The sequence below is a fragment of the Lactuca sativa genome, chromosome 8, assembly GCF_002870075.4.
Source record: "Lactuca sativa cultivar Salinas chromosome 8, Lsat_Salinas_v11, whole genome shotgun sequence".
NCBI lineage: Eukaryota > Viridiplantae > Streptophyta > Magnoliopsida > Asterales > Asteraceae > Lactuca > Lactuca sativa.
In genome coordinates this window covers 24,448,243-24,454,235 of record NC_056630.2, presented here as the reverse complement: position 1 = coordinate 24,454,235, position 5,993 = coordinate 24,448,243, and the positions used below count along the sequence as shown (strand labels likewise).

Sequence of the window (5,993 nt, the reverse complement as noted above, 5' to 3'; positions counted from 1 at the left end):
AACGAGATTTGTAACATGCAATTCCATTTTAATTAACTTATTATTATTATTTTCTTCTAACTTTTTTTAGTAATATAATATTAACGAAAAATCTCAATCGGAGGCCCCTTACGATTGGAGGCCTAGGGCGATTGCACACTCGCACCACCCCAGGGCCGCCACTGTTCAAAGGAACTCAAACACCATATTGTGTCTCTCAATAAGAAAAAAAACATTTATCATTAGCCTGAGTCGTTTAGTACTTATGTATATTGTCGTTTTCTCTATTTTAACCCTTATCGACAAAGGGTCATGGGAAGGTGTTGGAATTTTTTTCGTTGGTGTAAAAAAGGATGTCGCCAAGGCTCCAAGGTTATTGTTGAACCATATTGCATTATCTAACCTCTAGGCATGCCACTTCAATTTCTAATGATGGCGGCAATGAAGGTGACATATCAAATTGTTGTGACTTTAGGTTGTTCAATATTAACTTTAATGAATGCAATCCGTCTAAATCTATAATGCATGTCCGAGCTAGTATTCTCAACAATGTTGCATTGTCTGATCACCAACGATGGTACTTCTTGAGATGAAAATAAATTAGTTGATTCTTCAGACAAAGTACTAACATTTTAATAATTCACAAGCTTAGTTTAAGACAAAATTCAATAAGAACAAATGGTTCATTTAAAACCAAACACAAACAATATGAAAAATTTAACCATTCGTAAATGATTAATAAATTATAAGTTTTGTTTTGAACAAAACACAATACAAACATCTGATCTCCGTTTTGATCAAAACACAATACAAACATATTAATCAACAATATGATACTTACTGGTTATGATATTATTCCTTTCAACAAATACATATAAATGATTAATAAATTATCAGCTTTGTTTTGAACAAAACACAATACAAACATCTGATCTCCGTTTTGATCAAAACACAATACAAACATATTAATCAACAATATGATACATACTGGTTATGATATTATTCCTTTCAACAAATACATATAAATGATTAATAAATTATCAGCTTTGTTTTGAACAAAACACAATACAAACACCTGTTCTTCGTTTTAATCAAAACACAATACAAACATATTAATCAACAATATGATACTTACTTGTTATAGTATTATTCTTTTCAACAAATACATATTTGTGGTCTATTCAACTTGTTTACTTCAATTTTGGTCGGTTTCAACTTTCAATTCTTCCACATTTCAAAAGGTCAAATTTAAAACCTAAAAAAAAAAAAACTCCATAGATTGATCAGAAGTTTACTAAAATGTACTCAAAACACATTTAAGAAATGAAAATATGAGAATGAGATTAGCAGGAGAACCCACCAACCCATTTTACATATCATACTCTCAGTTTTGCAATAGGTATCAGAAGACAGTGCATCTTTACTCATTTTCACACTACCAAATGAAAAAAGAACAAACAAACTAAAAGTTTGTCCATCGTCATGATTTGTGTGGAAAACATATTAAGAAGAAAACCATGGGCAGCTTGCAATTGTCAAGTTGGCTACTATCGCTTTGGGGCCCAATGTTTTAAGATTTTCCCGTAAAAATATCAATACTTTTCAATTAGTGACATCTGATATTTGAGCATTACTTCATCGTGCATTTTTACTTTTTATTTAAATAGCTCATTGTGTGACGCATCTATACTGACGTCCAATTTTTTTCTTTTGTAAAAATTACTGTTATGAAATATTAATAAATTGAATGTTGTTCACGTACTCACTTAATTTTGTGTCTTAGACTATCACCATTGATGACTAAATGAAAAATTCGGTAGCTACATAGTATTAATTTAAAAATCCAAAAAGGGAAAAACTCATAAAAACCCTATCTATTATATCTAATACTTAGAAAAACCCCTATATAATTATTTTGTACGTATCAACCACTATGATTTCCAAAACCGTTTAAAATCCCTACTTTATCTGGTAACAGATTCTCGATCTGTAAAAAAATCCTTAATCCCAAAACTTCTTCAATTTTGATTTTGATTTTTGTTTCAATTCTGTTTTGAAGGTGACTAGGATGAGGCTCAACGGTCTCGGGTCTCAGCTAGAGAGCAAAGAAAACAGCAACAATTTTTTTATATGTTTCGTTTCTTGATATTTGTTGCTGGTTTTTAAGTGGAGGGGATGATGAACAGTAAATTGCTAGAGGTTGTTCGGTTTCGGAAAAGGCAGTGTGTAGGTCGTCGGGTTTTGCAAAGGTCTTCGGGCTCGAGTGGGTTTGGAACCGAAGGGTTGGTCTCCCTGTTTTCAATTTGGTTCTAGAGTTTCACATGTGATGTTTCGAGCAGGTGACGGTGGTTAACCGGTTGTTGATTTTGTGGTGATGGTTTCGGAAGATAGTTGGTTCTCGGTTTTTTCAGATTTAAGCAGAAGTAGCAACAGGTAATGGTGGTGGAACAAATACAAATTTTTTTACTCAACAGAAGAAACGATTTTTGTGATTTTCGGTAGCAACAACACACAAAAAGGAGTTTTTTTTTTTTTTTTTTTTCTTTTTCTTTTTTCTGTTGCAGGTTCTCGATGGGGACGATGAACAGTGTTCTTGCTTCTCTTTGATTCTTCTTCTTTCAATCTCGATGGTGGAACAAACACATTTTTTTCTTCTTTCTTTCTTGTTTACTCGACAGCACCAACACACACAAAAAAAGATTTGTGTGATTTGGTTTTGATTTTTGGTAGCAACAACATAGAAAAAGAAATTCTCAGATTTCTTTAATTCTTTTCTTGTTCTGTTTTGTGATTCATCTTTCTTCTTCCTGTTTGGTTTTTGTTTTCCGGTTTGTGTTGCAAGTTTAGAGGTTTGAAACGAGGGTGATGGTCTCCTGTTCTGTGATTTTTTTTTCTTTTTTTCATTCTTGTTCATCCCAAACCACAATGAAAATAACTATATTTCTGTCTTTTCTTTGGTTCTCAACAAAACAAAATGGAGGAGATGAGCTATGGGTTTCGGTTAATGGTGGTTCGTGGTTGGGTAGCAGTGGTGATCTCGGGGGTAGGGGTGAACTGAAAAACACAGCAGCAGAGACAACAAGGTGGTGGTGTTCGGCAGTTCAATAGGTCCGGATGAAGAGGGTGATGAATAGTGGTTAATGCTTAATGTTTAATGCGTACAAAAGCTGTGTTACTAGTAGCTTTGCGCTAACCGGTCACAAAGATTGAAAACAATCAAAATTAGAAATAATAATGGTTAATGCGTACAAAAAATCATATAAAGGTTTTTCTAAGCATTCGGATATAATACAAACTTTTTTTTTTTTTTTTTTTTTTAAGTTTTTCCCATCTAAAAAGTACAAAGACTCCAACCAAAAGTAGCACGGAGCCTCCATAGCAATCCTAAGTTTACACTTATTTTATTAATTTATTTTACATTAATTTAATTACTTTTAATAATGAATTTCAAATTCATTTATCTATAGGACCATTTATATTTAATTTGAAAGTTAATTTGAGACGAACTTAAATTTTGTGAGATCATGAAATCAATTTTTTTTAAATATTCTATTATTCTTAAAAATAGAATGTGCAATATATTATAACATTATGTTTTAAAATATCTCAATATAAAATATGTTAAAATTACTGTTTTAGAATATTAGAAAATTATATATATTAAATTTTTATAAACACTAGATTATTAGAATATTTCACTAGAAAAAAATGGTCTCACGGTCTCACAAAATTTGGACCGAGTTTGATTAATATTCGAGTGTCTTTTGGCTGAGTTAGGCAAACTCGCTTCCATTGGAGGCCAAGTTTAAGTAACATCCCGAGTATTTAGTTGTGTTAGCTAGGTTTTGCAACCCTGTATATATTATAATTTTAAGTTCTAACCTTATAAAAGACGTTGCTATTATCATATGTTCTACATAATTATAGTAATATTTATGATGCAAAAAATTAATTTACTATTTAAGATAAAAAAAATGTCTCTATTATCATATGTTGTACATAATGATAATATTTATGTAACACCTGGTTCCTAGTACACATTTAATTATAACTGATTCATTTTTGTAAAGTAACTCGACGAGTTGGGAGCCCCAAACTTGTCGAGTAGAGATCAGAAGAGACGTGCGATTTTAAGTAACCTACTTGACAAGTTGAAAGCCTCAACTCGACGAGTATGGCTGCCAGAATGAAACCCTAATTTCAGAGTTTTGCACCTTATTTAAGCATCCTAATCCCCACATGCTGGCCTCATTTCCAACCTCTGAGTTCCAAACTCTAGATTCAGAAACCCTAATGCATTTGTGAGCTTGTGAGCCATTTTTGAGTGAAACCTTGTATGTTTTGAAGTTTGTGAAGGAAGGAGAAGCTTAAGGATTCAAGAAGAAGATAGTAGATCTAGAGACTCCATTTCATTCTCATCATTTTTTGGTAAGTAAGTCTCAAAATTGCTTAGTAACTTCTTAGATCTCTTATTCATCATTTTATTGGGTTTTAGTCCAAGAAGCTTGATCTTTGGGATATGGACGCCCCAAGTGAGTAAACCATCAGATCTGGAATCATGGAGGGCTTTCATGGCATAAAGGTGCAAACTTTATGGTCATTGAAGCCCCATGTAAGCTATATGATGTCATTTTAGCCTTTTAAGCTCCAAAAGGCCATGCATGGAGAGAAAGGTGGATGCTTTATGTGTTATTATGGTGTATAGGGTCCAAATCTCAGTTTACATGCCTTGGTTTAGAGTATTGATGGCTTTAGGATCAAGATCTAGGTTCTAAAGAGTTAGGATTTGAGCTAAACCCGTTATGTGAGGGTATTAACGGGTAAAGTTGGAAACTTTACCCTTAAAAGTGTTGGGTTATGAGCAAAACATCAATCTTATGGTATACATGCAAACCCTAAGCTTTGGATCTAGGTTTTTCTATTTGTACATGCAATAATCATCCAAAGCTTTCAAACCCTAAACTAGCATACAATAAAAAACGAAATCAACATAAATAAGATTAAGAATGTTACCTTTCAATTGAAGCTTGATGATCTTGAGCTTTTGAGAACCTAGCACCTCAAATGCGATGCCTCTAATGAATCATAAACACCAAAGCAATTGGATGATCTTGGAGAAGGGGGGGGGGCTCAAAATCAGATCTATGATCTCTAGGGTTCAAGTGGCCGGTTTTGAGATGCCAAAGGGGTCTTTATATAGCTGAAGAATTAAGGTTTCAGTCAAAGACCTCATCCAGTTGCTTAGGCTCTAAGCAGCCCACAAGAATCTTCCAGAATCTAGCCCTTTGACGAAATCCTTATGGGCTCCCATAAGATTTCGTCTAACCCCTTCCAGAGGGTTCCTCAACATATTATGAAATTATCTTATAATTACAAGTTCAGTCCCCTTAATTCAATTAACCTCTTTTGACCATAAAATTAATTCTAAATTAATTCTTGACCAATGTTAATTAAATAATATGATTTCTCATTTAATATATTATTCATATAATATATTAATAAACCATAATAACCTCTTTCTCCATTATTCATCCAGTCAAGTTGCTCTGGTGAAGTCAACCCAAAAGGACCATGCTACAACCGGGTCAAGTACATACCAAATATAGTTATAGGCTTAGACACTTAATCCAACAGTGTGACATCCACATTTTCATGGCCAAAAAAGACCGATTTTGTTTATGCTTGTTTGAAAACCAGAGTAACATTTTAAATAAAAGTATTGCGGAATTTGTCCCAAAAAAATATGATAAAGATTTATCAAAAGCATTTCCAAAGAAATGTATTTCATTAAAAGACTTGGGATGTCATGTTCGATATAGATCAAAGCATAAACAGTACAATCTAAGCCTTACTACGTTATTTTATATCTACATGCCTATATCCGTAATCCCTCATCCAAAACATCACATCTATGCTTGAGCGCCACTACCTGTAATACATGAAACTGAGTGGGTCAGGCTTGGGAGCATGGTGAGCACATAGGGTTTTCAACCCACAATAAATAAGTTTATTAA

At 33.1% G+C, this 5,993-nt stretch overlaps 1 long non-coding RNA gene across 1 annotated transcript; it reads left to right on the top strand.

Moving 5' to 3' along the window:
• Window positions 1-1,664: 1,664 nt before the first annotated feature.
• Window positions 1,665-3,254, top strand: LOC128128154 (uncharacterized). Its single transcript, XR_008225866.1, has 2 exons — window positions 1,665-1,950; window positions 2,039-3,254. It is a non-coding gene; the product is annotated as an uncharacterized LOC128128154 (long non-coding RNA).
• Window positions 3,255-5,993: the final 2,739 nt, after the last annotated feature.